The following is a 13,680-nucleotide window of genomic DNA, read 5'->3' as shown; positions in this document are numbered from 1 at the left end:
ATTGAGCAATTAAAGTATTTTACCCTAGTTATTATTATATCTAATGAATTTATTTCTCTTCTTGATAGATCTCTATCTATTCCCTTAAAGAGTCATATCTCATCCATTTTAAGTCATCACAATATATCATAACTAAGGGTGAAACCATTCACACATAACACAACAGTAACCCAAGGCATTCACGACATCCACATCATCAATTACACAAGTTAGACAAACTAACAATAATGCACTATTCAATGAAATGTGATGTTCTTTTCTCTTTTTCATATGCATGTGGTACTAGAAAAACATTTTTCAAAAGAGGCTTAGAAGGACATATAGTAACAAACCCACATGATCACATTACTACACTATCATCGAGACGAGATTTTCGACGGCATGTGAGGGTTGCCTAGTCTTGCAAGGATACTTCATCTCATGGGATTAACATCAGCCACAAGAAGATTTCAAACTGAATACCCCCTAAGGACATACTCATACTTCAACTCATTCATGCCCTCCCCGGTTAAGCTTGACCACATCCTAAGACTTAAAAATAATGCGCATTTATGATGCATGTCTTAAACATTCAAGCAGAAGTGGTTCTATTGAACCTCACATCACATATAGTGAGTCCATTCTGGTCTTACATAAGCTAGATAACTCACGGTCAAAATACCACCTAGGCCCATTCTTGCACCACATAGGCTAAGTCAACTGTCAAAATGACATTTAACCACAACTCATAACAACATGGTGGTCCTTACTCCACATGAACTTGAACCGCATATAAATCTTTTCAAAACATTATCATTACATCACTTAATTCACCATGTACACATGAACATCATACATTAGAATTCACTTTCAAGGTAAAACAAAACATTCAATGATTCCACAACTCTTGTAAATCACCATTCAAATTATAGCCTCAACACACATGTACTCAATGTCAATATTCAATCATGTCATGTATCTAAAATACCTTTTAATCCTATGTTACACACCAATTATGGTATCTATCTACTTTGTATGATGATTGTCATAACATCATTTAAGATTTGAGTATTACTTCTATCAGTTTATGTTACGTGTTTATGATCTTTGTGAGGTGTAGAAACAATATTTAGAGCTATACTAATTGTATAAAGATGATTGTTATCTTGTTTTAAACCTGAGACAATAATCTACAACTTCTATGTTTATCTCCAAGGCTAGTTCAATCATATTAGGAATAACATGAACTGATTTCACAATCCTAACAATTTGACCTTTACTTACTAATTTTCCATATATAGAATTACAAAAATCCAAATCAAGTGAAAACAAAATCATTTGTTAGCTAGCATCTAGGTCTACATTTCTTATGAAGACATCTAAGCCTAATTCGGTTATCTTTATAACTCTAAGACCTTTAGTTCCTAAGATGAGATAAAACACTTAAATTCTAATATAGGTTATTTTAACTTATGAAGAATAGCTCTGCGCTTAATACTAAGCCCTCTCTATTCTTTGGTGCTTCTTAGGCTTGGTGGTCTTCTCTATATATAGGAGAAGAAAGAGATTATTTTGTCCAATGTGAGATGGAAGCCAATTTTGGTTTCTAAGATGTATGGATGAATTGTACCTTTTCAACAAGTTTTCCAACAACATAAAAAATACCTCAATCGAATAAGTATAACTCACAATATGATGTGATCTTTCTAGGGTCTTCATCATAAAGCTATCACTAGACTTGAAGAGCTTTCAAGCATTCTAATTATATGAACTTAGTCTAACGCTCTCCTAACATTAATATAATAACTACAACACTTACATAATTATATAACAATAACACTGAACATAATATAATATAATATAATAAGGATAATAATAATAACATAAGATACAATGTACAAGAAGTGCACACATATAGGAGCACATGCACTAACATAAAACAATCGATAATATAGCATAAAGATAATAACTATAACAACAATACATTACAAATAATATAACAAGGTCTTAATAAGAGTTCTTCTTATGGTATATTTTTAATACTCAAAACTTGGGGTGTTACATCATTGGTCTAATGTGTGGATCAATGGTGACAACAAGCTCTAATGAAGATGATAACTCTATGTAGTTATGTTTTTAATTGATGAAATTTATGTTAGTTGTTGTTGTTGTTTGTTTTATGAATTCAAATTTCGTTCTTATTACATTACTAGGTGTGGATTGTTTAAACATAAAAATAGGACAAACATAAACAATTAAATATAAGTTCATAGAGCATAAGAAAAAATTTTTACAAACAACATCATAAGTTGAATAATAATAATAATAATAATAATAATAATAATAATAATAATAATAATAAATAACAAATGTCATGAATAGTGATCAATTGCCTCTACGACCACCTCTTCTGGCTGCAAGACTCTTTTGCACCATCTAGAGAAGCGATTGTATGACTTGATGGCTATATGTTTCTTTAGGTACAACTCCTATGTCCAGCATAGTCGACGTTGCCAAAAAATAGGCTCGACCAAATGTCATGAATAGTGATCAAATTGTTCTTTTTTTTCAACCTCGACCAGGGTTATTTTCAAAGGATTGTTATAAGATTTTAAAATGCACTAATATATCCAATTCATATGCAAATAATTGGATTGGATTTTGATATCAAACTTATCCATTAAAATGGATTTGAAGTGGTTTGGATATGGATTGATTTTATATAATCGGATTTCTTGATCACCCCTGACTAGTTGTGAGGAAGTACTAAAAGACCCAAAGTGGAAAAATGCAATGGAGGAGAAGATGTCAATGATTCAGAAAAACAAAACATGGAAGCTGATTGACAAGCCTAAAAGATAGAAAAGTCATTAGAGTTAAATGGGTTTTCAGAACAAAGCTAAATGCAGATTGCTCAATTGACAAATACAAGGTCAGACTCGTAGTTAAAGGGTATGCACAATTTTTTAAATGTTGATTATTTTGACACTTTTGCTCCTATGTCCAAATTAGATACAATTAGATTGGTATAAATTGTTGCTGCTCAAACGAACTGGAGAATATTCCAATTAGATGTCAAATCAACCTTTTTAAATGGAGTTTTACAAGAAGAAATATATGTGGAACAACCAGAAGATTTGTGAAGCAAGGTTTTTTGTATAAACAAAGCAAGATGATGCTAAAAGGAAGTACCGAGATCCCTATAGGTTGACACCGGAAAGCACAACCAAGCAAAACAACAAGCCAAGAAGAATATTGTTCAAATAAAAAAAGGGATGGACAAAGCATCATGGGGGACAAGAACCTGACCCATGCAACACCAAACTATCCATTTGAACCTGTAGTTTGGGAGATCACATCTATATCTATAGTAATCATTCACTAAAAAATGAGGAATAAAATCCCACCAACAAGATCCAATGTTAGAAGAAGCTAGAGAGACAAGAGTATCTGCACAAAAATTACCTTCTCTATGGCCTAAAACAAGCACTAAACAAGATAAATGATCACTTATTGATCATAGGCTTTCTAAAAGCTTATCTAAATTCATTCCTTATGTGAAAACATAAGGGAAATAACTTTCTCATAGTTTTTTATAAGAATCTCAAAGCTGCCCAAATATAGGGACCTATGACCAGGAGTAGGACCAAACAGTCAGAGGATATCTTCCAACAAATGATAGCAGTCATACTTGACAAGGTCCAAGTGGAGAAGGACGAAGGCCCAGAGGAACTCTCAAGAATCTTGATTGCTGAAGGCCCAAACTAATTTGAAGGTCCATGTGAAATATTTTTTTATTTTTGTAATTTTAATTAAATAAATTGGTGTCTTTTTAGCTACACCTCAACTACATTATATGTATTGAACTCATTTTGAAGAAAAAGGGACTTTTGGAATTTTGAAAAAATACATGTGTATTTTGTGAGAGTTTCTCTTTGAGTTTCTTGTTGAACTAATCTCAGACTTATCAAGGTTGAACCCTTGTGGCGTATGCCCTTGACTTATCTTCTATCTCTGAAAGTGGCATCATCTGATTCCTTGATCTGTACCAAGTGATCCGCTCCTAATAAGGATCACATCAGTTTTCCTCTATGTTGATGATCTTTTAGTGACCGAAGATGATATAAGGCTGGTTATGAGGAGTTCAAACAAGAAATGATGCATGCTTTTGAATTGATAGATCTTGGCCTTATGACTAATTTCTTGGTATTGAGATCAAATGGATGATTGCAAAGCAGCCAACACCCCAATGAAACAAAAGGAAAAGTTTAGCCAGGAAGATGGTGCTGATAAAGTTGATGAAGGATATTATAGGAGTTTGATTGGATGTCTAATGCATCTCATTGCAACAAGGCCAGATATTCTATTTATTGTAATTCTCATCTTGATTTATGCCATGTGCTAGTAAATGCACCAAAGAGCAACAAGAAGGATATATACTGATATATATTCAGTGGTGGATTTACTTGGAGGCTAATGGGGTAATTGTCATCACAAATTATTATTTTACTTGAAAATATTGAATGCGTATTTTTTTCTCCCATAAAAAATAGATGTTGTTTTCAGTAGATAATTTTTTTTAAAAGATGAATGTAAAAAAAAATTAAAAGATAAAAAAAATTGGTACTAATTTTACTCACTTTATTCGTTTAAATTGTACTGTTTTTAATTTTTTTAATACTTTTTAATAAAAACATATTTTTTGTATGAGAAAATATTATAATAATTTTTTCCCTGACGGAAAAAAATTTGGATCCGCCATTGGATTTATTAAAGTCACTCTTTGTTATGATGTCAAGTTGTAAAAGTCTCAAAAATTCAAGCCATACAGATTCTTTGGTAATGACTGGATTGCATCTGTTGATTACATGAAGAGTACTTCGAGATATTGTTTTAGCCTAGGTTTAGAGATTTTTCTCATAGTGCACAAATGAGGAGATTTAGCTCGATCTATAGCTGAAGTTGAATTCATAGTGGCAACAACAACAGTAAGAAAAGTAACAGAATCATGAGACATTAATTTTTGTTGATAACTAGACAACAATTTCAAAAAATACGGTGTGTCATGACAAAATTAAACATTTTAACATTAAACTCTACTTCTCGACAGAGCTCAGCAAAGTGGAGAATTGACTTAAGCTTACTACAAGTCAGAAGATTCATCAATTGGCGGATTTTTTTAGAAAGCCACTTCTGTTAGGAAGTTTGAGTATTTAAGGTAGAAGATTGGAGTTTTTATATCTTAAAGCAAGGAGGAGTGTTAATTATTTGCTCTTAGCCTGCATTACGTGGCTTTTTTTTTTTTCCTTTATTGTGTTTCAGTATTTTACTTAGTGGCTGCTACACTTTCGTAATCCAACATTGTTGAAATCTTGGTAATTAATTCTTCTTTTGAAATATTATAAATGAATTGTTACTGATAAATTATAAGTATTTTTCCATCAAACAACAATGGTTAACACATAGAATAGTGACTTATGTCATTTAATTAAATAATTTAAGATTCAAATTTACATAGAATAGTGACTTTTGTCTTATCTATTTTTTTATCAGATTTTTTTTACTGAATTTTTCTTATCAGATTGTATCTCATAGTTTGGACATATATATAAGAATAAGATACATCAAGCACCTTTGTAGCTTGAACCGAATGAATAAAAAAACACACATTTTAATAGGTACTCTTATCAACAACTTTATTTATGGAATTAAGTTGGTTCCCTCGTCGCATCGATCCATGTTGAAGTTACAACCCTTTAAAACCTATTTTGTGAAACAATTTTACAAAACCAAGTGCTTTTAAAAACTAAAAAACAGAAACATTTTAGAGATATTTTCTCATTTTTTTCATCATATTCAACATTTCTCTCAATTCCATATTTTGTTTTGTCTTGCACAACTCCCCGCCAAGTTGTCTCAGTAATCTTGTTTAGTTATATTTTTAAAACTTGAAACAAATTTTAATAAAAGAAATCAAGCATATCTTTAGTGAGAAAAAGAGGTATACACATTAATAGTATAAATTTTTTTACACAATCATTTAATCACAAAAATTAATTTAGACTACCGATACATAAACATTAAACTCATCTTTAATATTTTAAATGCACTATGTCATAGCGAGATATATAAAAACAATCAATTGCATTCATGGATTTATTAGTATACCCACAAAATTATTAATACACTCATACCATTTACAAACATGATTAAAAGCCAATACAACCTTAATTCACATATGAAGATTAAACATCTATAACATTAACAACTTTTACTAAAACACAATTCCTATTACCTGATTGGTAACACATATTAAGTTTATGAAAAAAGATTTAAATTTAATTTTCACATATCACGTTTATAGGGATAAAGAATAATAAACTTAAAAGTGTAATTAATATTGAAACCAAAAATTAGTCTCATAATTCGTCCAAACTCCAAAGTACTAAACCTTATGAGAATTCTTTGGGTTTCACCGAAGAATTAATTAAATTTCCTTATTATGATGATTAAAAAAAGAAGAAGCATATGATATAATAATGATAGACCCTATACAAATACGTTCTTATCGTAACAACTCAATCAATCCAATTTCACAACACGTACGGTGGCAACAATTGGTAAGAACCCTAATCAACGAGACATGGTGGGAACAATTGGAGGATCTACGTCTTCCCTCTTCCACTTCTCAACGCTACCTTCCCAACCTTTTAAATAAAATGTAAATAACGCAATTAGTATATTTAACATTAACAAATTTAATTGATAAAAGTACATAAATAATGAATTAGTCTATTTAAATTTATTTGTTGAAATAAATGTTTATTTTAATAAAATAAATAATTTTTTGTTTTTTAATGTGTTTGTTTAAACTGTTTTTACTTAAAAAAATATTTTTTTTGTTTATTTTAAGAAACAAATTCTATTTATTTCTTAAAAAAATGCTTATAAAAAATATTTATTTTGAAGTTATTTTTTTAAAATTTTAAACAAACTCACCATATCGATTGGAATTTGAATAGGTATTAATTACTTACGAATGGAAGGATCAATTCCAGGGTCTTTTAGTTGTTTGCAGCAACAACCATGAAGAAATGGATCAGAGTAGGGTTCCTGTGGCAGTGAGAAGAGTCGTCGCAATGGATGCAATTGATATGGTCTATTAGTGTTTTTTCTTTTCTTTTTCTTTTTAATGTTTTTGTATCGAGATCCAAGTCTTTAAGGCAATTGCCATGCGAACTGTGATCCCAATTTATTATTTTTCTTTCAGAAGGAAAAGGAAAAACATTTGTACGCAGCATATATATATAGAACGCGTTAAATCACTAACGTTGAAGGTTTTGCTTAACATAAAATCAAACTTTTAAATAGGTTTTAACATGAGTTTTATTTATTTATTTAAAAGTCTTATTACAAAGTAAGTTTTTAAATATATTTTTATGTTAGGTCAGATTCTTAAGAAGTTAGTTCAATTCATACAAAAAAGACTTATATGACCTAAATAAATTAGGTTTAAATTTTAAGATGAAGAATCAAGTCAATCTTACTCGTTCTGACTTTTTAATTTTTATACTCTAACCTAATTCAATATAAAGTCAAAATTTTAGATTCGAGTCTTGAAAAAAATATAATTAAATACTCTAATACTTTATAACATACATAATTTCATTATTTTGTGAATAATAATGGTATTTTTATATCTTAAATTCAAATAAATTTAAATGGCTAATATATATTTTTAGTCTTTTAAATTTAGATAATTATTTTTTTAGTCTTTCAAAAAAAATATTTTTATTAGTCTCTCAAATTTTTGAAAAGTTAATTTTAGTCTTTTTTTATTTATTATATTCATAGTTTTACATTTTGTGGTGATTTTTAAACACACAAATTTATTTTCTCAAAAAAAAATTATGGAAGTTTTAAACCGCAAAAAAATATTTTATTCCTACAGTTTGGTGACCGTCTTTTATATATTTTGACAATTTTAAAGAATAAAAAAAAAGAATGTAGAATTATTGTGATTTTTTTATATATTTTGGTGATTTTAAAGTATCATAAATCATTTTAAAGAAATTATATTAAAAAAATATTTCTAACTATGTAAAATCGTCCCAAGTTGTGACACTATTAACATAACAATGAGAGGGACTAAAAATAATTTTTCAAAAATTTAAGGGACTAATAAATTTTTTTTTTTTAAGAACTAAAAAAAATAAATACCTAATTTAAAAGACTAAAAATATATTTAGTTGCATTTAAAAATTAAACTTACTATACCCTTTTTTAAACTATATGAACATAGTAATTATATACGATATAACTCAAGCATGCCCCATAGACATCTTCTTGATATATATATATATATATATATATATATATATATATATATATATATATATATATATATATATATATATATATATATATATATATATATATATATATCATATGAGAATGATTATCTTATGTGTGAATGAGTGATTAATTTTAATCGTTAGATTAAAATGGAAGGTTAAGATTAAAATATTTTAAATTAAAATTAAAATTTTATTTAATCATAAAATCTCTAAAAGATTTATCAAATAAAAAATAAAAAAATTTAAAGATTTAATTTATGTTATCCTAGAATATCTATAACCTATCACCACCATAATCATCATCATCGTCATGACCGTTTTCATCATAACTTGCATGGTTGTCACTACTATCATGATCGTTGTCATTATTACTTCTACCACCACAATCGTGATTGTCACAATGCCGCCACCAACATGATCATCGTTGTCAGCGGAGATGATGACAACAGCGACAAAGATCATGTTGTTGGTGACAATGATGGTCATGATGATAATTGTAGTAGTGGTGATTATTGTGATGACTATCTTGATATAATTTTTTTTATAAAGGACATAAATTAAATCTATAAGATGTGTGATTTTTTGTTTGATAAATTTTTTAAAGATTTTACGATCAAAGACAATGTTAATTTGAACATGTTGGTGACGATAATAGTACCTCTGACGACGATTATGGTGGTTGTAATTTCAATCTTAACATAAATTAATATTTTTTTTATAAAGAACATAAATTAAATCTTTAAAATATTTAATTTTATGTTTCGTAAATGTTTTAGAATTTTTATGGTTAAATAAAATTTTAATTTTAATTTAAAATATTTTAATTTTGATCTTTCATTTTAATCTAACAATTAAAATTAATCATTTTTATTCTAGAATAAAATGATCATTTTCAAATGATACGTGATTATATATATATATATATATATATATATATATATATATATATATATATATATATATATATATAATTTTGGACAAAAACACATCACGCCCAATAGTAGAATTTTATTGATTGACTTACGTATCGTCCCTCCATCTACTATATCTCCGCAATCTGCCCAAAGGTGATGCATGGACAAAACCATGTGAAGCAACCTATCAATATCATAGCAAGTATATTTCAATGTTCAGATAAACCAAAAAATCAGGAGCTAACACGTGATGATGATTAATCCAAAAATCAATCGGAAGAAAAAAAAATATTGGACGTTACAATGAGAGGGATCATCCCAACAATCATAGAGGCCTGTGGTCCATTGTCCCCTTAGCGGCTAATTGCTTCCCGTATTGCTTGTATGTTTCTGAACCTTCTCTTGCAAAAAAAAAAAAAAAATGAACCGTGATTTTGACTGCAATAATTGTGAAGTTTTTGAACTCTTCACAATTACAATTGTGTTTCGCATCAACCACATTTCTTTATAATTTTCCAGAACATTAAGGACCGTGACAAAAATGAGACCGTGATGGTAAGCGTAATTTGAAACCTTCTCTTGCATGTCTCATAACAACAAGTCAACAACAATAAATCAATGAGCTAGGATAAACAAAAAATGGAAAATGAAATAGCAAAGAGAGAGACGTTAATTAGTTGGTGATACAAGAAGGTAGGCAATGAGTTATGCTTGTTTCTAAACTTCAAATTATGCATGCATGTTTGCTGTATTTTCTTCTTTTCTTATGCATGCTTGGTAACAACGAGTTTGTTTAAACTTAAAAAAAAGATAATCTTTTTTTAAGATAAGCATATATAACTTACTTCTTAAAATAAATATTTTTATTTTAAAAAAATAGACAAATACACTAAAAAATAGAAAATTACTTATTTTATTAAAATAAGTATTTATTAGACAAATAAGTTTAAACAAATTAGTCTATAGTTACCACTGGTACCATAACCTTTAATTATCTCTTCCATACATAACTAGGAGTGAAAATAGGGTGGACCATCCACCAAGGGCCTATGACTCGACCCAAGGTTTGGTTTGACCTAATTCATTTAACAAATACGTCAAACTTAAATATTTTTTAAAATTTTATTTAGTTAAATAGGTCAAGTCACATATGATAAGAAAAGTCTATTAAGTCTGATAAACTGACTTGTTTAACAATAATATGTTATAATAAAAATATTGTTATTAATATGCTATATAATATTATAATTATTTTATTTAAATTACAAAATTATTTTAGTGATTTGATATTTTAAATAATTTTAATTAATGTAGTATAAATATGTAGTAAGAATATAGACTATTTGTTTTTTAAGTAAATTTTGTTCATATCTTATTGTTTAAAATTATCTTATTATTTTTTTAATAAAAATCTTTAGTTTTATTTAAAAAATAAATTTTCTACACTTTTTAATATAAAAGACATCTTTAAATGAATTTTTATAAAGGTTAGACTCAGACATAAAATAAGTTCATGATCATGTAACAGATCTAAAAAGATTATAAAAATATAAAATACAGTCTTAGGTTTGGGCAAATTTCCCAACATGGGCTTCTTTTCGAAGCTAATTTCCGATATGGTGTTGTTTTGGAACTTATTCCTGCATGGGGCTGTTCTTAACGTAAAATGCATGAAAATCGCAGAAGTCATTGGCGAGTTTGGCAAGGCTTTAACACGTGGCACTGATCTCGCCAGTGTCACTGGCGATTTCAGCATGCATGAGACTCGCCAGTTTGACTGGCGAGTTGTGCTAGGGGAGCCAGGCTAGGGTTGTAGCGTTGCAGGCGGGGTGTTGCAGCGTTGCAGGTGGTGCAGAAGAAGGCAGGACCCGCCAATTTGACTGGCGATTTGGTTGGAGGAAATTGCCATTGAAGCTGGTGATTTGAGGTCCATAAATCCCCCTCCCCCGTATACAAGCACCCACTTAAACGCAAGAAAATGCAGAAAGAAGCAGAAGCAGTTGTTGTTGGAGTTGCTCTTCGTGTTGGAGTGAAGCTTTACAAGAAGGGGAACGTGTTCTTCCACTTTCAGTCTTCAAAGTTGGTAAGTTTGTTTCATTTTTTTTATTTTATTTGTTTAATTGTTTGTATACTGATAAATAAATTAGTTAGTTTAGATATTAAAAAATTTGTATAGAGTTTTAGGTATAGTAAATTAGTAGTGTATTAGTTTTCTATCTTACCTTAGTTTTAGTTTTAAATGTTAAATTAGGTTTATTTTGATAATTTAAGTTTTGTACGGTAGGTTTATTTTTAGTTATAGCTTTAAATGATATTAGTTTTAGTTTTAGTTTTAATTTTAAATGATATTAGTTATGTACGTTAGGTTTAGTTTTAGTTAAATATATTTAAATTTTTTATGATAGGTTAGTTATATGATATATTGTATTAATTTTGTATATATATTGTATTAATTTTTGTCCATAAATATATATATTATACTATTTATTTAAATTTGTGTGTACTTAGTTTTAGTTTTAAATGTTAATTAGGTTTAGTTTGATAATTTAAGTTATTTACGGTAGACTTAGTTTTAGTTATAGTTTTAAATGATATTAGTTTTGTACGTTAGGTTTAGTTTTAGTTAAAAATATCTGAATTTTCAATGTTAGGTTAATTATATGATACCTTGTATTAGTTTTATATATATATATATATATATATATATATATATATATATATATATATATATATTGGCCACAAATATATATATATATATATATATATATATATATTGTGTTATTTATTTAAATTTGTGTTTTCATGTAATTGAAATTATTTATGGAATATATTTAAATAATTTTTTATATTTAAATTATGTTATATATTTAAATTTTGTGGTTGGTGAGTATCCAAAATACTTTTAGATTATAGATAGTGTAAGTTATTATTTAAATATATTTAAATAATAACTATCTTATTTAAATTTTGTATGTTAGTTATATGATACCTTAGTTTGTAGTAATTTTGTATATATATATTTTTTTAATTTTTGGCCAAAAATATATATATTATGTTATTTAATTAAATTTATGTTTGCATGTAATTTAATTTATTTATAAAATATATTTAAATTTTGTTATTTATATAATATATTTTTGTTATTTAAATATATATATATATATATATATATATATATATATATATATATATATATTCTGTTATTTATTCAAATTTTAATTATGTGGTATATACATTTAATTAATTTTTTGTAAATGTAGTTAATTTTTTTTGCAGTATCAATGGCATCTTCGTCATCATGTTCATCAAATATTAAAATTAAGTCTGACCCGATCGATGGAGACGTATTATGGATGCAAGCTAAGCATGTTTCAGAACATGTTTGGAATGAGGAAGAAGATCGAAAATTACACATCAGACGAGTTGTCCCCACGTATCAAGAGGAAGAAGAAATACCAGATTGAAAGATGGAGGCCTGAAACACATACGTGAGATGCGAAGAGTGTACGATTACTCTTCAAGATGTTTGTATTATTAGGTTTGCGTGTTGATGGGGCACCATTAATTGGTCAAACTAATTTTGATTGGGCTGAATTATGTGAACAATTGTTGGGAGTCAGACCACAGGAAGGTGAACTTCAAGGCAGTGTGGTTAAATTAAGTTGGCTAGCTAACCATTTTTCACAAATAAATAACTATGATGGTAATGTAGAACAACTACAAAGATGACGAGTCCTATTTGTTGACAAAAGCAGCAACAAAGTTTCCCTAAGGTACCTGCAATTTTTACGTGACTTTGAACAGTGCAGCACGTATGCATGGGGACCTACCGTGCTTGTTTTTTTATATAGAGAGATGTGCAGCGCCATCGATTACAAAATTAAATCAATCAGAGGTCTGTGCATCTTAATCCAAATGTGGACATGGGAACGATGCACGACTTTGGCTCCAAAGAGGACTCCTCCCGTAATAGAAAATAAACCACTTAGACATTGGTTAGTTGTTTAAAAAATAACATTTCATTTTAAAATAATTAATAATGTAACGCGTCGCCACTGATGATTTCATATTTTTTTGTAGGTGGCTGCGACGTGGAAATCAACATATTGGTAATAATGATCTGATAGTTTTTCGTCGCAAATTAGATATCATGAAACGACACCTACTATATGTTGATTTGACCAACGCTGTTATCGGTATGTTGCGGCAATCCTTCAATACCTTATTTATACATTTTGAGAGGTTCGTTGTCATGTGGCCATATCGACGTCCTTCTCTATCATAAGCCATGGTCCATTTTTCCTTTGAAATGCGATCAATCCATGTTGCTATGGCTGGACTCAGTTGACAGAATTTTTCTAAATTTTGATAAAAAAAATATGCTTGCAAGGAGTGTAGCTTGCATGAAATCAGTTAGCAACAATAATTTG

Source organism: Glycine soja, chromosome 2 (assembly GCF_004193775.1).
Source record: "Glycine soja cultivar W05 chromosome 2, ASM419377v2, whole genome shotgun sequence".
Classification (NCBI taxonomy): Eukaryota; Viridiplantae; Streptophyta; class Magnoliopsida; order Fabales; family Fabaceae; genus Glycine; species Glycine soja.
This window is presented reverse-complemented; position numbering follows the sequence as displayed.